Source organism: Microtus oregoni, unplaced genomic scaffold (genome assembly GCF_018167655.1).
Source record: "Microtus oregoni isolate MIOR12 unplaced genomic scaffold, Mior012 000000F_ref0000247, whole genome shotgun sequence".
Taxonomy (NCBI): domain Eukaryota; kingdom Metazoa; phylum Chordata; class Mammalia; order Rodentia; family Cricetidae; genus Microtus; species Microtus oregoni.
Window position 1 is genome coordinate 72706196 of NW_024543059.1, and position 26631 is coordinate 72732826.

Consider the following 26631-nt stretch of genomic DNA (forward strand, 5'->3'; position numbering starts at 1 on the left):
AAATACCCAGGGTTTGGAACAGTGTTGGAGACATCTCCCTGGACTTTTTAACCTTCTCCGGCACTAAAAACTAAAAGTGCTTCTACAGCTCAGCAGTCTTTAAATGAATAGGCCAGCCTGGAAATGAGCCAACATAGTCAACCTTCCAAGCTTTGTGACATTAAAGTCTTCAGATCTTTTCTAACAAAACCCTCTAAAAGGGTCTCAAGCCTTGAGACTAAAAACACATGTATTGCAGCCCCACATCAAATAATTATTTGCTTCTAAGCATTTGTTCACCATTATTTTCTACGACCCCTTCATAGGATTTGTGTATTGTGCAGGGCTTCCCCTATTAACAGGCCAAAACAAATTGATTGTGAGTTGTTTCGATGGATGATTAATACTTTTCTGAATAAAATTCCACATAGGGAGGGATAGATATAGAAAACAAAATGGAAAAGTTACATTCAATTAAACCATACTTTCTGTCCATATGTAATTAGAAGTATTAAAAATCACCAAAGCAAATCTAACCCAGTAAGAAAAGAACCAATCAGAGGTATGGTTTATTATTATTACTATTATTATTATTATCTGAATGCCTTTTATTTGTCAAAGTTAATGTGCAATGAGCACTATAGTATGGACTCAAGAAAGTAGACTACAGAACATTATACAAATAACAAGTATTTGTGGCTGAACTTGTATTGTAATCGATTTTCAGATATGCCCTGATTGGCTATGGCTATACCATCTTGAATGTCCCCAACCTCATCAGATATCCCCTGAAAAAAATGCCTTTAAACAGCTAAGTATTTCAAACTTGCCCACACAAAGAAGCTCCACCCTAGATTTTTCCTTGTCTTCGACCTAACAATAACAATTGCTATAGCAGTGAACTTCTACTATATAACAACTCACCCCAAAACAACAGTTCTAAACAAATGTGTCATTAGCTTGACATTCTGTCCATCTTCCCTGTCACTCCACTGGTCTTTCTTTCATGAGTCATTGGTCCTCTGGTGACTGCATAACTCAAAAGTCTTTCATTCTTGTGTGATAATTGACATGCTACTATCCAGCATACTGGGGGAATGGGTTGTTAGACAACTTTTGCTACTATAACAAATACATAAAAAGAATCAACTGGTAGAAGTAGGTTTATCCTGGTTTATTGTGACACTATGGCTTCGGGGTAAGGCAGTGTATCATGACAGGACACATGCCGTAGAGCTAGCGCTTCACTTCATGATGACAGAAAGCAAAGACAGAAAGATAAAGGGCTGGGTTCCAAAATCTCTAAGACCTACTATTCTTCCATGAGGTCCCATTTCTATTGTTTTTCTTGAGCTATAGCTCAATGTATATATTTTATTTTTAAGATTTACTTTTAATTTTTTTATCTACGTGTATGTCTGTACTTGGGTATATACATCTGAATACACATGCCCAGAGAGAACATGTCAGATCCCCTTGGATCAAGAGTTGCAGGTGGTCATGAGCTGCCTGACATGGGTGCTGGGAATAGAATTCAGGCCTTTAAAACACAGGTCTTTGGGGAACATCTAGGATCCAAACTATTGCAGTGGGCTGCAGGCCACTCATCCTGGAGTGGAGCAGCCTAGAGCTGTGCACAAGTAAGATAGAGAGCTCTGAGTAAATGAGGACAGACCTTAAGGATCAAGCACATTTTATAGTCATTTGCCCGACTTACTAAAGTAAATACATAAAATTCCCTACCCACATTCAATAGATAGAGAAATGGATATCACCTTCTAACTAGGGAGAGTGTACGGCCACATTGGAAAGATACCCACTTGCGGGGTGGAATGAATTTGTGGTCAATTTTCCAATCTACTGCAAAAGCAAAGACTAATAAAAAAATCTTTAAAATTCAGTTACCAAAATGGAAACAAAATGTGCTTTACCAGGGTTCAGCAACTGCACTCACCAACTACTAGATTTCACACTATTGAGAAGTCAAAAATATTTTATTTCCTGAAGTTTGGATATAAGATCATAACCTTCTGTAGCTTCTCTTCCTGAAATGTAAGGACTTGCAGACAGTTCAAAATGTCTTGGTGTTACAGAATTGAGAGTTCTGAAATTGCTTTCTGAGAGGAAACAATCTGAAGGTTCAGAACATCTCAGGGTCAGCATCCAAGTCACCTAGCAGACGCTGAACACTTACCGCACAAAGAGCGTGACAATGTTAGAGAAGAGTCAAAGAGTCACCTCTTCCAGACAATAGCAACTTAATGTGTAGACAAAGACACCCAATCAAAGCAGTGGTGGGCACTAACCTTGCATGTGTGAGGATCCCTGACATTATAAGGAATAGAATAAAGTGTGTATCTCAAAGTTGTTTTGATTTGCATTTCCCTGATTGCTAAGGAAGTTGAGCACGACCTTAAGTGTCTTTTGGCCATTTGAACTTCCTCTGCTGAGAATTCTCTGTTCAGTTCAGTGCCCCATTTTTTAATTGGGTTAATTAGCATTTTAAAGTCTAGTTTCTTGAGTTCTTTATATATTTTGGAGATCAGACCTTTGTCTGTTGTGGGGTTGGTGAAGATCTTCTCCCAATCAGTAGGTTGCCTTTGTGTCTTATTGACTATGTCCTTTGCTTTACAGAAGCTCTGAGGATTGGGAACCTGAAATGAACCTATCCGAGAGCAATACTGACGAATATCTTGCATATCATCATAGAACCTTCATCTGGTGATGGATGGAGACAGAGACAGAGACCCACACAGGAGCACTGGACTGAGCTCCCAAGGTCCCAATGAGGAGCAGAAGGAGGGAGAACATGAGCAAAGAAGTCGGGACCACGAGGCGTGCACCCACCCACTGAGACAGTGGAGCTGATCTACTGGGAGCTCACCAAGGCCAGCTGGACTGTGACCGAAAAAGCATGGGATAAAACCGGACTCTCTGAACATGGCGAACAATGAGGGCTAATGAGACGCCAAGGACAATGGCACGGGGTTTTGATCCTACTTAATGTGCTGGCTTTGTGGAAGCCTAGCCAGTTTGGACGTTCACCTTCCTAGATATGGACGGAGGGGGGAGGACCTAGGACTTACCACAGGGCAGGGAACCTGGACTGCTCTGTGGACTGGAGAGGGAGGGGGAGAGGAGTGGGGGGAGGGGTAGAAGGGTGGGAGGAGGGGGAGAAGGGTGGGAGGAGGGGGAGGGAAATGGGAGGCTGGGAGGAGGTGGAAACTTGTTTTTTGTTTATGTTTTTTTTTCTTCTTTTCTTAATAAAAAAAATTATTAAAAAAAAATAAAAAAAAAAGAATAAAGTGTGTAATTAATTTTTAAATTCTGTGAGAGGTCAGATTTCAGAAAGAAAAGAAAGGGTATTGTATGTTTGCACAGAGAAGAAAACTCAAGTAAATGGATATGCCATCAGTTAACAGCCGTGTATTTAACTGAAGAGAATCAACTGTTTATTTAAGTTAAAGAAAATAGCTAAATTAAAAGAAAAAAACCTAAAACACAAACTTTGGGAGTTTGAGAGACAGCTCAGTGGTTACAAGCATGCACTGTTCTTGCATAGGGACCAAGTTTGGTTTCCAGAACCGACACTGAGTGGCTCACATCTGTATTTAACTTCAGCTTCGACAAATGCTTTTTCTGACCTCCACAGTCAATAACAACCATGTGCATGTGTGTGTGTGCGTGTGTGTGTGTGTGTGTGTGTGTGTGTGTGTGTGTTACAGTCCTAGCCTAGCTGTCCTGGAACTAGCTATTGTAGATCAGGTTGGCCACAAACTCACAGAGATCCACCAGCCTCTGCCTCCCGAGTGCTGGGATTAAAGGCGTGCACCACCACCGCCCTGCTAATGGTGAGTTCTTAATCATAGCACTTGGAAAGAAGAGGCATGGAAGTGGGGAACTCATCTTTGGATATGTGGGGAATTTGAGGCCAGACTCAGCTACATGTGGTCCTGCCTCAACAACAACAAAAAAGAAGAAGAAGAAGAAGAAGAAGAAGAAGAAGAAGAAGAAGAAGAAGAAGAAGAAGCAAAGTAGAAAAAGAGAAAGAAAAAGAAAGAAGAGTAGGAGGGAGGAAGAAAGCGAGGGAGAGAGGGAAGGAGGGAGGCAGGCAGGCAGGCAGATGCACTGGAACAACAGATGCTGCGGGTTTATCCTTGCTGGTAGGGAAATTAATGATGATTATATTACATTTATTACATCACACATTCTATGCTGTATTGTGATTTGAACTTTAAATTTTTTAAATTTTTATGTGTTGCTTTTATGTGTGTCTGCACACCACTTGTGTGCCTAGTGCACATGGAGGCAAAAAGAGGGCTTTGGATCTCCGGGATCTGGAGTTCCAGACGATCGTGAGTTGTCACGTGGTTTACTGGAAATCAAACTCCGGTCCTCTGGAAGAGTAGACTTTTAACCTCTGAGCCATCTCTTCATTCGAGAATTTTAAAATTTTTTATAAAGTTAATTTCTATTTCAGTTTGAAGGAAAAAAATGGAAAATCACAAAAAGCTAATTCTGTAGATATTTTACAGACAAAGGACAGACTTTGTTCTAGTCTGTGCTATAGCATACATCTCCAGTAAGAGTTGCCTTCAGTTACAACGCCATCATAAGCACCTCTGGCAAGATGGAGAAAGGACAGAATTACATTGAAAAAAAAAACATAAACAGAAAATCAACACTAATTGTTTTCTTATTGAAGTTAGTAAGTGAGATGGAATAAAGCTCCATCTGGAGCCACGGGCGACATCAGGAGAAAGCAACAATGGTCTGGAGAGAGGCAGCTGTTGAAATTCTCTGCTCTCCGCTGCCTCCGGCCTCAGCCACTCTGAGCCTCAGGTGTTCCACTAGAGAACCATTGACTAAGAAACAGAAGCACAAACTCAACCAACTGCAGAGACCGTATCTTTCAATCAGGAAATACCCTAGGAAATCTTAGAGAAAGTCAAGGATCCCTAACCAGAAACCACCCCAAAAATAAAAGAGTACCATGTACAGTAAGAAACTAAAAAGGCAAAACACAAACGAGCCAACATATTATACATTTTCCAAAGACTACTTAGGTAAATATTCCTAGTGGTATCCTTTGTTTTATTTGGTAATAAAAAACTGACTCCTAGAGATTACTGTTCTTCTCAGCAGGCACTGCACAGAGAGGGCCTCACTTAGTGGGGGCCTGACTAATCGGGGTTCACAGAGGAATTAGAGACGAATAGAGAAGTAAAATAGTCTGCCAAAGCAACCCAAGCAGGACGGCATTAGGATCCAAATACATACAACTCCATTGCCCTGATCTTCCCACCTCCCTGCTCTTCCAACCTCCCAGCATCGGAAGCAGAGCTACTTAATTCTGAGCACAGAAACAATATGTCATTAATGGCATGATAAAAATAAAAAGCCTTGGTGTAGAACCTCAGAGAAATGTCAAGGATTTTTTAAATTATCATTTTATATTAGACTCAATTCTAATTTTAAGGTCAGGCATTTAAGTGAATGATTCAAGAAAATCATTAAATCGTAATTTTGGGAAAACAACTAATTTTGCCAAGGCAGGGGCAGATTCTCATGATAAAGGAGTGAGCCGGGTGAAATGAACTTTTGTTGTAAAAGGAACGTTGGTGAAACCCAGATTGACCTTGACAAAGAGTCTCTAAACATATCTAATGTTTGTTATAACATTATAATCTAAGTATCAACACATTCCCTTTAAAGTTCTTCCAGATAGCCTATTTAGAAAGACATGTTTTCAAAAGAAAGCAAAAAGACTCACTGTACAGCCAAGCTGTAAACAACCACATATTGGTCCAATCTACCATGGAAATACTAGAAATACTTCTGAAAATCATTCATTTCTGTAGTTGTGAAAACATTTTATCCACAAAAACTGTTTCTAAGGATCCAACATCTTTGAAGACATTTTTTCATTTCTTTTAAATTTCTCAGATTTTAAAATAAGTCCCAGGTCACTACAAAATAGTTCAGGGATAATGTTCCACACCTTCATGCCGCCTTCTTTTTACTATGATTCTTAATTATGAACACTTTGATTAGCTACTACTTTCTTTGTCACATAGCCTTCAGCCTCCATTCAGCTCAGAAAGGTTCAGGCATAAGAAAGTTGTGAAATGTCTTGGAAGATTATAGGGCATGAAGTTAAAAGAAACAGGACTTGGGATTTGAATCAAAGTTCCTTAATAGTAAAATCAACAAAGATTCTCCATGGAGGAAAGACTGCTCAGTTCCATGAGCTTCATGTCTAGAACATCGTAGGCACATGATTAATATTTACCATTGAAAGGATTTCTTATTAATAAGATACTTGTCTCTAACTAGTGAGGTTCACTTTTTGTGGCAGTTACAGGTTCACAGAAAAACTAAGCACAAAGTCCAGAGTTCCTCATGAATCTCTCTCCTCTCAAGTGGTGTCCCCTTAAAAGTAGGTGTCTCTCTCACCTACTTTTGACATCCTGTACCACCAAGATCTATTTGTTATAATCCGACCATCATAGTTAGGTCAATGTCAAACATTGTCCTAGTTTAAAGTAGGGTTTACTTGTGTCACACATTGTCTGGGCTCAACAATTATGTATGCCATGTTCCACCCTTGAAGGACAGTAGAGAACATAGTGAGTGCCCTGCCAGTACACAGTGCACTATTGGTGCATCCTTAACCATTAGAAACTGCTGGTGTTTTAACTCATAGTTTTGCCCATCTCAAGATTATCACATAGGACCACACTGTCTCCACTCTCTCTAGTTTGGCTTCTTACGCTAGGAAATATACTTATAACTTCTCAAGTGCCTCTTCGTGGCTGAAGAACTCATCTCGTTTTAGCACTGAATAATTTTCCAGCTTATTTAGAGGAAATATTTTATAATATATGGCAATAGCTTTTATTATGCAATATAATGATTGTTGAAATGACATTTCAACATTCTTAGCTTGACTATGTCTCAGCTCTGGTTTTGGGATCATGGAGACCTACTGACTTCTCATTATTTAACAGCTCAAAGGGGCTATTAAAATACATATGAGACGTTGGCTGAGGCACATTCAAATATCACACCCACGAAGCTGTCGGCTTGCAATTACTCAAGTGCTAACGTGACTTGAACACATATCTTCTCATAGAGGCCATGACTAAGAGAATTTCCAGACAAATTAATGTTTCTTTTCTCACCTCAAAAGACCAGCACTGTGTCAAACCCATCCCTTCCAATTAAAAAGAGAGCTATGAAGTGTCAACTTTAATGGTCTTTGATGTAGTCCCAAACCCAAACTGTGGATATCCTTAAGTAGCACCAAGCCTAGATTTTGAGCCTGCAATGACAGCAGTCTGTCTCTGACCTTCTGAGCCAAGAATGACTGAACATCAGGGAAGGATTAATCCCTTCCAGAGTGCAAGACACAAAGTTCGTGTAGCAAATGGAGTGAAGCATGCGGTTCACATCGTCACTTCCCCCGTGACATTTTTCTAGTACCATTGGGGGCCAATCCATAATATTATATAATACATTATACGATAAGTTCTTATTTAACCCACAGGTTGAGAACTAATGAATCTGAACCAATTTCTATCTTTAAACCTAGCTCTACACCCCACAATATCAAACGAAGATGAGCTAAATGTAAGAAATACAGGGTTTGTTTTATACGAATTAACCAATGCGCTTTCACGTTCCCATTTGCTTCTAAAACAAGTTTCATGTATATCAACACCTAATTTCCTTACATTGTTTGAACTTCCAGATTTCTCTAACCATTTTCAGCATTAGTCCTTCTCTTAACCTCATTTTTATTCTCTTTAATAAACAAACAGAGAAGCCGGGCGGTGGTGGCGCATGCCTTTAATCCCAGCACTCGGGAGGCAGAGGCAGGCGGATCTCAGTTCAAGGCCAGCCTGGTCTAGAAGAGCTAATTCCGGGACAGGAACCAAAAAGCTACATAGAGACCCTGTCTCGAAAATCAAAAATAAATAAATAAATAAACAAACAAACAAATAAAGAGAACTGGGCGTGATGGCACACAACTTTAATCCCAGCACTTGGGAGGCAGAGGCAGGAGGATCTCTCAGTTCGAGGTCAGCCTGATCTACAAAGTGAGTTCTAGGTCAGTCAAGGCTGTTACACAGAGAAACCATGTCTAAAAAAGAAAGAAAGGAAGGAAGAGAGAGAGAGAGAGAGAGAGAGAGAGAGAGAGAGAAAGGTAGGAAGGAAGGAAGGAAGGAAGGAAGGAAAAGAAAGACAGGAAGAGAAGGAGAGAGGAAGGAAGAATCTTACTTGATATAAAATATACCTTATCAAAAATTCTCCTCTACTAAATAAGAAATACTGAAGGTCATGGTTAAATAAAGGCATAAATAAATAAATGGAAAAGATTTGGGTAAAAATTACACATGAAAGTGTGATATTGGACTGTGGAGATTCCTCCTCAGTCAGTAAAGTATTTGCCATATGAACATGAAGGCCTAAATGGTATCAATAATGACCACACAAAACCTCAGCATAGTGATACACACTTGTAATACCAGCTCTGGGGAGACTGAAATGGGGATCTCTGGCCAGCCCATCTAGGGGAACCCATAAAGTCCAGGTTGAGTGAGAGAGCCTGCCTCAAACACTAACGTGAAGAGTGATTGAAAATGACATTCAGTGTTGACCCCTGGCACTCATGACACAAACATAAACATGCATGTTCGTTCTCTCCACACAGTACAAAATGCAATGTCACTGGAATTTATAGGGTGGATTTTTTCTTGAGTAAAAGCTAGCTGTAAGTTTGCTGGCTTCATTTCTACAGAATAGTTTTTGTCATGTTTATCAGAAAATCACCAGAAATAAGCTTTTTTTCCTTAATCATTACAACCTTTGGTAGTTTCTTCCAAGAAAAGGTTTTTAGTGGCAAATGGTCAGTTTTAAGTACAGATTAATCAACACCAAAGGTGAACCTGAGGTCAATTATTTTCAGGTCCTAGAAGTTTCCCCTTCTACAGTGTATTCTCTTTTCTAATTTTCTGATTTGTTAGGAAACAGTAGATCAACAGCTCTGAGAATTCAGACAGCAGAATATGCAGGAAAACAGAACAAATGCCACATTATTGAACCAAACAGGTTAGTTTTTTCACTTATATACTGTTTCAGCCTTTATCAGTATCGCTGCCAAACAGAGTGACTTTGGTCAAAAACAAGCCAAAGGCCAAAAGTTGTATCCTTCTTCTCTCATCTGTGTATACGTTAATGGTTTCATTTTGTTTTATTTGTTATTGGTTTGTGCATGCACATGTACTCCACAACCCGTGAGCAGAGGCCGGAAGACATCTTTGTCGAGTCAGGTTCTCTCCTTCCACCTGCTCACGAGTTCCAATATAAGACTCGGGTCTCCAGGCTCGTACAGAACGCACCTTCAACTGACGAGCCATCATCTCTGGAGGTTCCCATCACGAAAGATGATCAAGAATAATAAGAGAAACATCCACTGACACTTGAAGAATTTGGAGCCACCTATAGCTTTTCACTTCTGCGAAAGGGACTTGGCTCAGAAACCACTCTATCACCGCGAAAATAAATGAGAGGATTGTGCGTAATACTGCAGACGTCCAAGTTCCTGGTGCACCGAGAGGGATCTGCTTTCCGGCTCCCAGCTGACTGAATTAAGACACGAACTGCAGGGAATACTTTCAAAATAACTCTGTTCATTATAGATGCTTTCGGGGGAAGAATCCAAAGTGTGCTGCGTCCCAGGGGCCGTTCTGCTACACTGAGTGGCCTTTGGATTGACATCCACACTAGTCTATTTTAAAACAAGCCATAACTCAAATCCCACCACAGCTCTGCCGGCCAGAGTATTTTATCATAGAGCAGATCAAGAATGTGGCTTGAAATTGGCTTATGGTATATTAGAGTTTCATAAGGTTGGACATTAAAAAAAAATCTGTGAATGAAATGTGCCTCCTATCAGGAGTCAATGTATCTCTTTGTTGAGGTGTAGAATATAGGAAACACTGCCGACAAGTGGGCAAATACTCTAGTCCCAAGGTCCAGTCCACACCTACTAGGTGTAAAAGAAGTACACAGTTAAGAGAAAATGGGGGCTCAGATAAAATTGTAATTTCATAGATGCAACAATTAATATTGCTTGGGAACCATTTGACTTTAAACATGATACAAGGCTTGCCAAAGAAACCCCATCTCTAATTTCTGCATTAATATATAAAATAAATGTATTTCTGTGGAGAAAATGATATTTCCTAAAAGTTATGAATCATCTATATACTCTAGAAACTTAAAATTTATCATTTGTATTTTTAGTTGTGACTCTCACCTTCTGTATCTGCCAATAGAAAGTTTGTTCCACCTTGACCAATATTTCTTGTAGTATAATTCTACCTTCCTTCTTTCTTGCTCCATTTAATAAAATGCATACATCTTCATCCTCACAATTTCAGAATAACAGATAGGCACAATTAGCTTGCTTCCATTATTCACTGGTACTTCTTCCAAGAAATAGTGCCTATCAATACTTAAATCCTCTTACTGAGCTCATCAGTCACTTTCCACAGCCATGAAGGTAACACAGCCTTAAGTTGTGGAGCCCCATGATAGCATGGCTATATGGAACTGTTTCAAGCTCTTGAGATGTATCCACATTTCCATCCTTTTATAGACAACATAGGAGCCATATAAAACTGGAAAGAAAATAAAGAGTATCCCCTGCATGGGTATCTATACTAGCAGAGACACTCATTAATAGCAGAGGGAATCCAATAAAAATAATTAGCCTTTTAAAGGGATGGTCATATCCTAAAACAGTGTGATTTTTACCCAGCCTCACCTCCTGTTACTTGGGCAAGGACTCTGTACTAAGACTGAAAACCCACAAACCTCCAGGGAAGGAAAATGAAGTTAGAGTCTCGATGTCTAAAAGCCACTTACTCTAGTTAGCTGCTTTAAGGGTGATTAAAAAAAGATTTTGGTGGCAAAAGGAAGAGGATTACTTTGTTTTCAATCACGCAACTTCTTTTTGTCTCTCAGTCTTTTCCGGATTTTCCTACCTTTTAAATGCTATTAAGTCATTGTTTCTCCATTAATAGTTGCACAAAAAGAAATTACACTCTGACAGTAAAGCAGCAAATCCCAGGAGACGGAGACAGCACAGTCCTGCAACCCAACCAGCATGTCTGCCTGCCTCCAAGCTTGAACTCAGGAAGTCGAGTCTGTTTCTTCTCCTTCACTTAACAGAGAGGTAAACACACTGTCAACACCCAATTCATAAACAGCGATGCGCAGTCCTGAGAGGCAATTTGTGGTCCTCTTCTGGACATCCTTCCCTTTGGCAATGACTTTCTGTGCAATGATAGTTCTGGCTGTTACTCCTCACAAAATGATGGAAAATGTCTGACCTGCACTCAGATGAGGGCCAGGGAAAACTACAGGAGAAGCCACCACTGCCCCAGGAGGAGAGCCTTGAGGAGAACAACTTCTCACTGCTTGTCACAGACACTAAAACCGTGCATAATTTTGATAAAAGCTTGAGAGTTGCATCGAGAAGGATTGATGGCCTCTTACATCCAAGTCAATCTCTCCAAGGGATTGGATGCTCCTTGGAAAAGTAGACTGTGTAGTGATCAGTATGGAGTGTGGCGTTTCATGATATCCATTCTCTTTCTGAATACAACAGTACATGCTATCCTGTGTAATCTATAAAATACACTACATACTATAAAATTTATAACCACAAAATGTGTACTTTTTAAACCAGTGAACCATCTTTTTAAAAAAAATAATAATAATTTAGCTTTATTTTATGTGCATTGGTGTGAAGGTGTCAGATCCCCTAAAACTGGAGTTAACAGATAGTTGCAAGCTGCCATGTAGGTACCGGGAATTGAACCCAGGTCCTCTGAAAGAGCAGCCAGTGTTCTTAACCACTGAACCATCTCTCCAGCCTCCAAAATGTGTCTTTTCAAATGCAGAGGCAACACAGACAACTTTTCCCTCAAAATAGAGTTATCTCTTACTTTTGATGTTGTGTTGCTCAATAAGATTTAAGACGACCTTTAAAACGGAAACATACATGTCTACTTTCCACTGTCCGTGCCTACCCTTCAGATGCAATGAAAAGAATCAGTCCTACTGGATTAATCCGTAACAAATACTACAAGTTGTGAATGCAACAAGATAAGACCATGAATTTAACTGAGTTCATAGCAGCATCTTCATAGTGACGTCATTGTTGTTATTGTTGTTTGTTTTTGTTTTTCGAGACAGGGTTTCCCTGTGTATCTCTGGCTGTCCTAGAACTCGCTTTATACATCAGACTGGTCTTAAACTCACAGAGATCTGCCTGCCTCTGCTTCCCTAAGTGCTGGAATTAAAGGCCTGCATCATCACCGCCTGGCTAGCTGCATTTTCTTAAACTGGGTTTCCCGGTCTCTGAAATCTGCTTTAAGCTCCGTGAGATGGTTTTGGTAGTGACGTCTGAGTTCAGGGAGAAGACTAAAGGTAGACGCAGCTTCATTCACCCCTGCATTCTTGTTAACTGAGAGAGGCGGCATAAAATGCCTATTTGGGGCAATTGACTCTATATTGCTTCCTACCCGAGTAGTCACTTCCTGTCGCAGAAGGAGAAAACACAGCAGGAAGACCTGGAGCAAGGAAATGAGGAAGGGTTGGAAAGCAGTGCCACACAAGAAGCCCTGCAGCTCCGGACAGAGTCTGTGTGGTCACCGTGCTTTCTGGCACCCTTCCAGTTTCTCACTCCATGCCCTTCAGTTGCTTGACTTCCTGACAATAGCTTCGCATCTTCTTTAAGACTGCTCTGAGTGAAGTTCTTAACTACATTTTCAAAGTGCCTTTTGAAGTAAAATGCAGTGCATTCAGTTTCATCAGGATACTGCCCACAAGGGTATCACTGATGGTTGACGTGTCGGTGCAGGTATGAGACTGTACCTGGCTGACAGCATCAGCCATGAGCCTGTGAACTGTGAAGCTGTGTTGAGGATGGACGTCCACCCCTTAGGAAGTGTGCAGTAAATGCTAGCTGCTACAATGTCAGAGATGTAAAGACTGTGATGTCGACAAATTTGGGATTAGAGGTCACCAAAGGTGACACTCAAGCCGAATATTTAAGGATGCAAATAATTTCAGAATAAGAAAAACAATCAAGGCAGGGAACAATGAAGAAGCAAAGACACTGATATTAAATTGCATATTTCCATATTACCTAACACAGAGAGTTGCAGAATTATGATGGGGTTCTAATAAAATAAGTACAAATACATCATGATGAGGAATGGAAACTGAGCATCATTCAAATGTCAAAGAGTAATCTTAAATTAGAAAGATCAAAATATTAGAGTGTGAAAATATTGAGAACAGAAGGAAAACAATGAGGTCAGCTGAAGTGCTGTTGCTATGGACCGAGCATCCCCTTAACTACGTGATGTTTCTTACATCAAGAGGAACAGAAAGTTGATTTCTGCGTTTGAGGACCAGATGTTTAAAATACCTAGGCTTACCCAAAGGCCATTTTATTCATGAATTTCTACATCTAAAACACATGTTCCACTCTTTAACACCCAGTTCAAGATACCCAGGGGGAAGAAACCATTCAAAAGTGGGCTTCCTATATCCAGGCCCAACTAATAGATAACAGATCTGCCTTAATGCCCCATATCCAGGATTTACCAGAAGTTCCTTAAGCCACACCTGGCATATCAAAGACTGGTACAGAAGGATACTTTCTTCTTTTATTATTTATCCTTTGCTTTTTCCCAGGATGGCTTTTAAGGCAATGTACCCTGAGGTATAAATGAATACAGCCTATGATTCTCTTGAGAAATAAAGAACTACCACAAAGAAAGCAACTCTAAGTTATAGACCCATCCTAGATTCCTGGAGTCAGGAAGCCGTCCTCTGGGAAACACACAGATTTACCTTTTGTTCTTTATAATGAGGAATAGCAAAAGAATAAAGTAAAGGATTAGACTGAAGGAGATTTGAGCTCGGCTAAACAAAGATGAAAAAGACCAAGATATGGTCCGGTGACCAGGGATGGAGCGGAAGGCGGGAAGCAATCCAGTGAGCACAAGGGAGAGATGTGCAAAAACAGAAGCCATCTTTTTTGAAAAACTAACTAAGAATAGAAAAAGAAAAAGGCACACATGAAATATAAAATGAATTAAATCCAAATTCCCTCATTTAAATAGAAGCTGAGGTTCTGGCTGTAAAATGCTTTGAATGGTGTAAGGTAAGTAGTAAAAAATATAACTCAAAAAACCCATGTACAAAGTGTTGAGTTTATATTACCTGATTTCAATATTGATTAGTAAGCTATTATACTAGAAGGCATACAATGTTATGTATCCTAGAAGTAAGTATAAAAGTTAAACAGAAAGAAGTTCATACTGTCATCCATGCATATGTGCTCAATGGATAATTTTAATTTAATTTTTTGTGTCAGTGTCTTGCCTGCATGTATGCCTGTATGAATGTACTAGATACTAACTGTGCTGTTGACATAAAGCATAGCTTATTACTAAATATATTGACTATTTCATACATGTGTGATTGATTGCATATCAATTATACCTCAGTAAAACTACATAAAACTTTTTAAAACACAACAACATAACACTGTAAACACATTTAAGTGGTCAATATTAGAATGTCAACTGGTTAAATTTTAAATCAAATAAAAACTGGTAAACACTTTCAACAATCTACACATGTATATTGTTAGAAGAATAAAAAATTAAGTTTGAAAACATTGTAACAGATTTTTTTTGCATTTTAAAATATGTAGATACTGGAGAAGTGGCATTGTATTTAAGAAGATCTGTTGCTCGTCCAGAAGACTTAGGTCTCATTCCTACAAGGTGACTCACAGTGGACATCTCATTTGTCTCAAAAATGCTTAATTAGGAAGTAGAAAGCTAAAGAAAACTTGAGCAAAACAAAAACTGTAGAAATGATACAATTTTGTGGGGTTATTATTGTTATTGTTAAGGGGTACATTATGATTTACCACATCTAAAGAAATGTAAATGAATTTATGATAAGCATGATAGGATAATTTGGTTACAGCTATATTTTGAAAGACATTGCTTGGAAATTCCATGCATTTTCATGTGTCCTAAGGCCAATATATTCACTAAAGCTGGTTGGTCACCAAGGAGGTTACATTGCAATCAGTGCTTGTCCTTGTCAGTTGGAATGGAACAAAGAAACTATGAAGAAAGTCACCCAGGAAACATTATCCAGAGAAAAGAGGAACAAAATAACAAAACTAGGAAAAGATTAAGCCAAAGATATTTCAAATAAAGAACGGTATAAAATTATTCTAATAAAACAAACTGATACAATCCCAGAGAACCTAGACAACAAAGAGAACCCTAAGAGAAACGTACATGGATCTAAGCTACAAGGAAAGTAGAAAAAGACAAGATCTCCTGAATAAATTGGGAGAATGGGAACCATGGGAGAGGGTTGAAGGGGAAGGGAGAGGAAGGGAAGGGAGCAGAGAAAAATATTAACTCAATAGAAACAATTTAAAAATTTAAAAACTGAAATGTTTTGTTGTATTATTTTTTATTTACTATTTCTTCAAAACACCTCTCAAATTAGACCAGGCCAGGATTAAACCCAACATTTCTAGAACTACTGAAGTCGAGCAAACCTCAATATCCTAATAGTCACTAAAACAACTTAATGCAGTACATGCCTCAGGCATCCATCTAGTCACCAAGCTTTGGGTATCTGCTGTATTCAATGTGCTGTATTAGGCCCTTTTTCCCTCTGGACAGGAAAATTATTCGTCGCCTGTTCCTTATCAACTAGTATCTAACTCCCAATTGGAAGTTAAAGGAGAAGACAGAGAAAGAAACTTTCTATAATGGTCACAGTCTTAACGGGGATAAAAAACAATAATAACGGATGCTTTTTTATCTCCATTCTTTAGTATGTTAACTGCTAATCGTCTTTAGTCAATCTGTTCAGAGAGAGAGAGTGGTAAGGCAAAAGTTGCATACCATGGTAAACAGAGAAGCCTCCTCAAGGCTATGATCTCCTCAGTTTTCATTCCTTCATCGGCTGCATAATTTATTCCAGAAAATCAGTCTCGAAAACAAATGGGAAAAATTCAGGAACAGCCTCAAAATATTCTTTACTCAAAATGAGTAGAATTTTTTTAATGAAACAATATGTGGGAAGACACTATTACTATGTTCTCTATCATTAAATTTCTTCAGGAAATAAACAGATAGCGCACCCACTACAACCTCTGCTTCCCATTCTGGTAGCACACTAGAGTTGACCCTATTGTTAGGGTGCAGCTGACCCAGTCCTGAGGACCCGAGAGCAACATAACTGAGCCCCCCCCCCATTGCCACAAGGTAGCCTGGGTGAGGGAAAGATGTCCTCCCCACTCTGCCCTTTGCTACCTGAGAGAGATGGCCTCAAGGTCATAAGAGAGAACTAGTACTGCCTCTCTCCAGCTACAGCACACAGGAGAGTGGGCCCTGCACCCTGTCTTGGAACCAACAAGAACTGACCCTGTTGTCGGGATCACAGGTGAGCCATTCCTGAGCACTGGAGAGCAGGAGAGCTGACCTCACCATTGCCTTGCATGACCCCTACAGCGATCAGAAGAGAGGGCCCTGCGCCTCGCCTGGGCCAAACAGTGGAGCTGGTCCTAGAGATATAAGTGAGGGGGACCCGGATCTGGGAACCCTAGAGCAGGAGAGCTGGCCCTGCTCCTCGTGGTAGGCTGCACTGGGTGAGCAGTAGAGGCAGTGCTAGAGAGCTCACACAGGTAGTGATGATGAGGGGAAGTTAGTGAGCAGACCAACCTAGCTAGCTACCAACTAGGCTTAGAACCTGAGCTACAACAACATCCTTTGGATCTATAAACTGTTGGAGCATGTGAAAGGGATGAACCCACGGATCCAAAACATCAGGCTCTCCATGACATGGGACAACAACAGGCTATTCAAGAGGAGCCCCAGTGAAAGTCCATTATCTGGGGTGTAGCAGAAACCAGGGGCCTGGAGCCAGACTAGTGACAATGGTAATGAACACTTGCAAGTTGAACAGACTAAAAGGTAAATTGTGTGTCTCAACGGACTACACTACAGCCTCCACTACAAGATTCCTCTCTTTCATTTTGTTTTTCTGTTGTTGCTGTTGTTTGTTTTTATTTTTGTTTTACTTCTTTGTTCTGTTTGGTCTTGGGTTTTCTTTTTACATTTGGTTTTGTTTTCAGGAGATTGTAAGGGCAGAGGTTGGATATGAGGGAACAGGGAGATATGTGGGGTAACATCATGGAATTCATGAAGTTACAAATCATCTACAAAGAATCAATAAAAGAGAAAGAAAAATAGATAGAAGCAATCACTTGCTTTTGCAATAAAAAAAAATATACCTCCCCCCCCAAAAAAAATCCAGCAAAGAATAAAGAATTTCTCTACTGCAGTGGAAACCAGGGTGGAGAATTCTTAGATATTCTAACCATAAAATACAAAGGAATCAAAGTTTGACACAGACAAACAGATTCTGTTAAAAATCAAAGATCTGGCCTCCTGCCCAATAAGTCAAGCACTAAGAATTCTGATGAAGCTGTGAAGTGTAAATATATCTGTCTTCCAAAATACTACATCCTACACTCCTGAAGGTTTTGTTTAGTGTTTAGTGTGGCAGAGCCCACTGGAAAAAATAACTTCCACAACTCGGTTATGAAGATGAGTTTATGACTGAATGTGTATTTTTCCAACCCCAACTAGAGAGGTTCCCTTTTCAAGAGTTATCAGCTACCTGAGCCAAAGCCAGTGGTCCTCATGATGGTTAATTCTGACTGAAAACTAACTGAATTGAGAGGGACCTCAGATTAGTGAATCATGCCTCCACATGGGTCTGTGATGGTGTTTCCAAAGACAATTGACTTATGGGACAGCCACTTGAGAAGAAAGTCCCACTCTGAAAGTGGGCGAAGCATCCAATAGGCTGGCCTGAAGGGAATGGCAAAGCCATCAGTGCGTACAAATCCCATTCTTGCTGAGCAGAAGTGTCCATTATAGCTGCAACCTATGAACATAGTCAACCTTTTGACTTGGATTTCCAATAGCTAGCATCCAGAGAACTTCCAGGACATCAGCTTCAGAGGCCTACAATTCCTTGGACCTAGCAACTATTAGGTCTCTGGCTCTCCAGCATGAAGATGCTGTTGTTGGCCAAGGCAGTTTCCAATCGTGTAAACCAGTCCTATAAATCCTCTATTGTAATTACAATTATGGACGTATAATCTGTTGTTACATTTCTCTAAGGATCCCTAATAGTTTTGAACTCGATTTTAAAAGGCTTGACTGTAGAAATTTTACATCCTATTCATTCCCTTAAGCTCATGTTCAAAAATGAAAATCTATTCTAAATCCACAGGCTAAGACAGAAACTATTAGATAGTTTCAGTCAATTTTATAATTACAGCTATTTTATTAGCTAATGCTGACTTCATCGCCAACCTCCATTATTCCTGACCTCAAAGGGCTCTCAAGGTCTTCGCAGTTTTCTTTCTAGCAAAATATTGGGTACATGTGGAAATGGTAATGGATTCCTTCTTATAGGATATGGTAAAGGAACAGGTTTTTGTGTAATTAATGGATTGGGTTTACAAAGCATTGCAAAAGCTGCTAAGAAATGCAGTGATCTGAAGTCTCCATCAGACTCTGGAAGAGCGGAAGGCAATCGCACTGCAGTGTTCACACAGTCAGAAGACTGGGTATATTGTGGGTGCATGATCAAAGTTTAGGCAAAAGCTCATTCATTGTCCTTGCCTATACCTACTTCAGAAAATGGCCGGATCCCTTCCTTCCAGAAGAGCTCCTAAAACCAGGGCATCCCCAAGTTTTATAGGTTGGTACTCAGTGTCAAGACTGCTTGGTCATAGAGCATCCGAACTTGTACTTGATGTTTTCCTAGGCTAACATAAAGCCCAGAATAAGAACAACGTGATTTCCTTGCCAGCTTTCTCTAAGCCTTGAAGAGAGAATTTGTCATTTGATGGGAGGGGCTGTTTTCATGTAATCTCCCAGTCAAACAATTCCCAGAGGTCCAGAATGACTAGTGTATAGCACACTCGTGTGTTACACAGCTAATACCAGCCAGGTTTCACATCTGCCTCACACCAAGGTACAGCGACAGGCTAGCTCTCTCATTAATACACAGAAAGCAGGTGCTGTATGGTTTAGAAAGTCTTGTAATGGGATTCTAGAGTCCCACTCAAGAAAATTTAATACTGAGTCACAAAGAACTACAGAAACAAATCAAAATTTTCATCTGTGCTTCTCTAAGAAATTTAACTGAATCAAAACATATAATATATCTACTAAATTCCTTTCCCTTTCCTCTCTAGTATACTAATTCTTTTCTTTAATTTTTTTTATTAATTATTTATTAAAGATTTCTGCCTCCTCCCTGCCACTGCCTCCCATTTCCCTCCCCCTCCCCCGGTCAAGTCCATCTCCCTCGTTCCCCCAAAGAGTAATCAGGGTTCCCTGCCCTGTGGGAAGTCCAAGGACCACCCACCTCCATCCAGGTCTAGTAAGGTGAGCATCCAAACTGCCTTGGCTCCCACAAAGCCAGTACGTGCAGTAGGATCAAAAACCCATTGCCATTGTTCTTGAGTTCTCAGTAGTCCTCATTGTCCACTTTGTTCAGCAAGTCCGGTTTTATCCCATGCTAATTCTAAAATCATACAAGAGCCGGCCTTCCCCACACAAAGGAAGTACAGGTACTCCATTTTTCCCTCTGTCTTTGTTCCCATCAATCAACTCTATAGAGTCCTTTATCTACAATACATGTTCTAAACAGGGTTAGTCCTCTCCCTCACAGCTGCTGAGCAGCAGTTACAGACTATGCTGGCACTGCTAGCCTATGAGTCCTCAATATTGGAATCTGTATAATCATAGCTTTAATAATAACAAGATAGATTCCGAATTCACTCTAACGTCTGGCTTTGGACACGTGATGGATATACCCTCATTTCTAAGTCTCTGTGGTTTTTGCAAATGATTGAATCAGTCACTGGAAGTCGCATGCAGGAGAGAGTAACAGTCGTCATCCCGTAATCACCTTCTCAAACTGTTCTTTTTAACAGCAACTTAGAGATCACAAGAAAAAAGAATTTATTTGAGAACTGTTTCATTTACAACATCTTTTGAAAAAACCACCTGAAAAGTCACTTTTTAGGGACATAGGGCTAGAGAAGGTCTTTTCATGTGTGGCATTCAGAATCCAAAAAACAAAAAAGAACCATCTCCACCTTTCTCACCGTCATCCAGGCACACCGCATGAACCGTCCTGGAAAGCAGCTGATCTGCATGGTGAAGTACTGACCAGCTTTGGCTGGGCTTTTGGAAATGCAAAGAGTGATGATGGAAAGTGATTTTTGTTTGCCTTTGAGTGGAATGAGTTTATCTGGGGCATGTAAAGGGCTAGGATCATCTGTGGTAAATCTTAAGTCTTATTTTGTGTGTTCTTTTGTGGGTTGTTGGGTTGAGGATGATATTTACCTTGAGATTTGCTAAACTTGATGGTAATGATTTGTTTGGAATACACATCTCAGATCTGCATGGCTGATAAATGGCCCAGATATTTGGACACCCTACATGGTACAATTGATGCAGACGTTTGGCTGTGTGCAGTGTAACAGATGTGGGTTCTTTTTTAAAGATGGGAAATTTCCTTCTTTTTCTGTTTGAAGTTATTTATTGGTCATCATTAGATCAATGCTAACAGTATTTTTGTCAATTGCTTTTAAGGTGCTCACTGTGTTAGCCATCTCATTAGTACAAACGAGGTAATGTTTCAGTTTAAATGCGCATTCTTTGGGGCACCCAAAGTGTATATTCTGTACTCTGACACTCAAAAAAAATCACATTAATGATTCAATTTAAGATTCCAGGGACATCATTTCAATAAGTTCAACTTTATCACTTCACATTTATTTTTCCGAAGTGGATGTAGATTTAAGAGTGTGGGTTTCTTTTGGAATTCTTCATTTAGACATCTGCTGCACTGGATTGGCTTTTCAATTAAATCCTGGTTTTCTTTTCTTTTCCATGATGCAACCTTTCTGTTTTGTTGTTGTTGTTTTGTTTTGTTTTGTTTTTCTTTCCTCTGAGCCTCATTTTGTCACACTATAAAGAAGAGCCTCACGGTGAGCAGAGAGTGTCTAAGCTGAAAGTGTAGCCAGGCGTGATGGGGCAAAACCAGTGAGAACACCAGCACATGTCACACTGCCCAGCTTTTCTGAGGCAGGTTCTAGAAGCCACACACAAGTCATTGTAGGTGATCTCTCATACTTTGTGGTTGCGAGTCTTCCTATGTGGGACCTCGATGTCTGTGTTCATTTATTTAGGCCTCTTTAATATCTTTTTAGATAAAGTCTACTGATTTTCCAGCGGGGTCTTAAACATACATTTTAAGGCTTACTCCTTAATGTCTTGCCTTCTGTGGTTCTGTTTCTGTTGTAAAGACCTTATTCATCTTAGTTTAGTATATTTGGAGTATAGAAATATGTGTGGAAGCAAAACTGGTATCAGAGCATAAACCTTTATTAGTCACTTCTTAAATCATTTATTATTTACAGTCATTTGATTAGAAAAATTGTGGCTATTGTTCTTTGCTTTGGAAGTTGGGGGGAGGGTAAAATTATTGTTTCTGACAAAATAATAGCATATTTTAACTGCTGGTAGAAGCCTTAAGATAGAAATGTTTCGTTTTTAATTCTAATTTTATTCAGCCTGTAAGAGGGCTACCCAGTTTTGATGTGTGTGTGTGTGTGTGTGTGTGTGTGTGTTGCATGTGAGTGTGTGAATATGCACATCCATGCATGCATTTGAAGGTTAGAACAAGACATCAGGTGTCTTCTATTACCTTAAGATGTGGTCTCTTGCGTAACTGGAAGCTTATCTTTGTGACTAGGCTGCCTAGGCAGCAAGTTCTTGGGACCCATCTGTCCCAACCTTTAATGCTGGGGTGGGTGACAAATCACCCTGCTGTCTCCCTGGGTGCTGGGATTCAAACTAATGCCATCATTCTTGCAGAACAAATGCTCTTGTCCACTGAGTCACCTCCACAGCCTCCCCTCATACCAGTTTTTAACAAATTAAAGAAGTTTTATGATTTAATTGAAGATGATCATCCCTTCTAATAGTCAGGCAGGTTTGTTTAAGTTCTCCTCTGTTTGGACCTGCTATGACTATTCTTTGTGCTCCCTTCTTTCCTTTCGGCCTCCTCATTGCTTCTGTGGGAAAGGTAGATGGGTGTACTGCCTTTTCTATCAAATGCTTAAATGATACCAAGGTCCATCTTTAAAGCAAGTTATAAAGACACATCTGGTGCAAATCCCTCCCCCAGTCAGCATTTTTCTAAGATCAAAGTATACCCTCAAGATTGCATCCTCTTCTCGAAGGTTGCATGTTGGTTAACCAGTGTGCTGCTTTAAGCCAGCTAATCACATAAGAATGTCAGCTGTAGTTCTGACCACTCAGCAGGAGGCCCAGGACACTTCACGTAAGAAACAAAAGTCAGAGGACCCCATTCGATCGGTCTACCTGCCTGATTTGGCACAGATATCCAGCCTTGCACAAAACTGAAGCTTTTTGACCTGCTGAAATTCTTAGGAGGCGTGGTCCTTCCCTTGAGACCCCAGAGTCATTCCTAACGCTTATATTGGTTTTATCCTTTTTTCTTCATTCTATTCTTTTCTACTCTGTTTTGAAAACAAGCAGACTTCTAAGGGATAACAATAAATTACAAAAAGATGAAGCAAAACAAACCCATTTGAATTGGATAAAACAAACAAACAGAGGAGAAGAGCCCAAGACAAGGCACACGGACCAGATACAGACATAGAGAACTACTTGTTCGCACACTCGGGAATCTCACAAACACACAAAACTAGAAGCCATATGAAGAAGCTGTAGGATGAAATGGAAGGGAAAAAAATTAAAAAGGATGAAATTTTACAATATATATATAAACAACTCCTGACACAACATCATGGGACAAGGAACTGCCAGAGATGCAGTCTACCCTTAGGGATAGTTTGTTTCCCCAGTGAGACTCCCTTGGAGGAAACCAAATTTTCATTTGCAAGTGGTTATCAACTGCAGATAACATCTAGGTTAGTGATGAGGGCCTGCACAGGCTGCCTTAGTCTTTGCGAGTTCCTGTGTGTGTCAGCCCTGTTGTGTTTACAAGGTCTGGTTTCCTTGGTGTCCTCCACACCCTCTGGCATTTACACACTCTCTGCCTTCTCTTCTGCAGGGCTCCCTGAGAACTGAAAGGAGGGATTTGATGGAGACATCTTGTTTCAAACTAAGTGTTCCAAGATTGCTCACTCTCTGCATACTGTCCAGTTGTGTGTCTCTGTATTTGTTCCCATCTGCTACCAAAGCTTCTTTGATAATGGCCGAACAGAGTATAGCAGAATGTCATTAAGAATCATTTTAAAGTTCTTTAAGTGGGAGCCTAGGCAGTTTGGATGCTCAACTTACTAGACCTGGATGGAGGTGGGGGGTTCCTCGGACTTCCCACAGGACAGGGAACCCTGATTGCTTTTCGGGCTGAGGGGGGGGGGACTTAATTAGGGGAGGGGGAGGGAAATGGGAGGCGGTGGCTGGGAAGAGACAGAAATCTTTAATAAATAAATAAATTTAAAAAAAAAAGAATCATTTTACTGGTACATTCTTTAGGGTAACAGTACTATTTGATTTTCCCTAGGGCTATGGGGGAAAAGATCCAGTCCCGGGTTCTCAATCGCTCAAGCAGCATCGGGTATGGATTCCATCTCGTGAAGGGGACCTTCAGTCCAACCAGATGTAGGTTGATTATTCCCACAAGATTATGCAACCACTGAACTAGCATATCTTTCAGGCAGGACACCACTGTAGATGGAAGATTTTATAGCTGGGCTGGCATTTATGTTTCCACTTTGGTAACACACAGAGCACCTTGTGGTACCAAGAACATTAGTATATAAGGGTGAAGGTTATAGCTATGCACCCTCAACTTCTCCATGTTTTATAAGATGAGTCGAGCAGGTGTTACCATCATTAAAATTGGATAATTTTAAAATCTATCTCTTTTTTTCCTACCAGCCACATCAAGCACACACGTGGCCAGTGGCTACTATAATGACTTATACAGATAGGAAACATTTCCAGTTCACAAAGCCTTATGCAGTTACTCTTGAGTGTCCCTGGCCCTGCATTAGCGCTTGCATTAATTTCTTGGCTTAGTTTCCTAAACCATGCAGATAGTTACAATTTAACCCTTTTGAGAATCACAAGTATAAAACTTTGATGCTGAGAGACATGTCTTTCCATTCGTTATCCCGAGCCCAGTAGAATGGCCTTTTTTGTGTCCCTGGGGCCATTAAGCAAGGTCATTTAGATTGTTTTCAATAAGTACCTTGAGTAACTGACCCTTCTCGACTTCATTTTACTTCATACTGTGTACATACTGGTGGCCATCTTTCTTTTTTCTCTTGTGACTCTTCAGTTCCATTAGTGTCTCCTCATCTGGTAATCTTCTGAGCAGCCAAAGGGACCACGTGTCCATCCCTTTCAGGATATGCATCCCCTCCTTCTACTCTGTCTCCTAGGAATTTTTTTCCTCTCTGTTTTTGAAGTTCATTTATGTTCCTTGCAGATAAAACTATCTCACATTTTGAACAGTATTTCCATCATACTTGTAGATGGAAAAATGACCAATTGAGTTATTTAACATGTGATACACTGATTGTAATGCAGTTTCAACCAGTTAAGGAAGCACTAAAAAGGGTGAGTTTTAAAATAAATATCACTGTCAAGTAAACTTTTTAATGTAATTGTTCCAAAACATTTTCTTATCCTATGGGGTACATGATGTTCTATAAGTTAATCTTCAAGAATTTTTTTATTATTTGAGTGCCACATATCCATTTACACACAAAAACATTGCTCATGTTCAAACATAAAATTCCATATAAAAAAACCATAGCTTTTCTATATACTGATAATCAACGTGCTGAGAAGGAATTCAGAACAGTCCCATTCACAGTAGGCTTTGGAAAAATAAAGCACTAAATACAAACCTATCACACAATGGTGTAAAGTCCTTCATTTTGCGTGAACTGTGACAATTCCAGTCGGTGATATGCTTTGAAGAAAGAATTTGCTTCTCTAGATTCTTGCCTTTCCTGCCCCATGGACCCCCAAGTAATGGTCAATCAAGAAAGATGTCTATCAATCTCCAGCATTCTTTACCTGACTACTTATTGGTTACCTCTAGGAATGGCCAACTGTGTGCCAAAAAGGGAAAGTCTTAAATGGTGTTCTTAGCCACTTCTTCTGTCATTATTATTATTATTATTATTATATTTTATTACTTTAAGAAATACCAATCCAAATTCCCACATCCTTCCCTCCTCCCACTCCTCTCTCACTCCCTCCACACACCCTTCCCCCACCCCCTCAAATCTTAAGAGAGGGAAAGCCACCTTGAAAGAACAATAATCAACTTCATATGGAAAAACAAAAAATCCAGGATAGCCACAAAAATCCTATACAATAAAGGAACTTCCAGAGGCATCACCCACCCCTGACATCAAGCTCTATTACAGAACTACAGTGATAAAAATAGCTTGGTGTTGGCATAGAAACAGAGATGTTGACCAGTGGAATCGAATTGAAGACCTGGATATTAATCCACACACCTATTCATTCAAAAATGAACACCTGATTTTTGACAAAGAAGCTAAAATTATACAATGGAAGAAAGAAAGCATCTTCAATAATTGGTACTGGCATTGGTCAACCTGTAGAAGAATGAGAATAGATCCATAGCTTCTTCTGTCTTATAACTCCCCAGTTTATAATTAGATAGTAGGCTCTAATGCTTACATAAACACAACTCAGTAATAGCTAAGCCTCTGCCTTCCTTTCCTTCCTAATGATCTTTCAAAACCCACTGAAGAAAATGAAGTTACCTACAAGGAAAACTAGAAGTAAGATGCTGAAAAGAAAAGCTTGAAGAAGGCACTGAAAGATAAAAAGACCCCCCCCCAAACTCATGGGCCACAGAATATGTAGAAATAGTCATATGGCCAAAAGGAATCTGCAGTTTCTGTGCAATCCGCACCAGAATTTGGACAACATTATTCTTCACGGAACTAGAAAAGACAGTCTTGAAACGTGTATGGAAACACAAACATTCCTGCTTAGCCAGAGCAGTGCTAAGCAGAATATAAACCCTGCTGGACTTTCCACAATTATATGCAGAGTCATAGGGACAAAACAACATGATGTTTGCACAAAAAGATACAGACACATGCTATAAAACAGAAAGCCCAGAAGTGAAGCCCTGTAGACTCAGCCTTCTGAACCTCACCCAGGGTACCCAGCATGGGGGTTGAATGGAAGACAGCCCCTTTGATAGATAGTGGGCAGAGGATCCACGTGTAAGGAGCTGGAAGGGTGACCCCGCCTCTCACTCTCTATAAAAATCAATCCAACATGGATCAAAGCCTTAAGACCTGAAATCTTGAAATAATGGAGAAAATAAAAGAAAAACACTTTTGAAATTCACATCAGTATGGAACTTCCTCAAAAA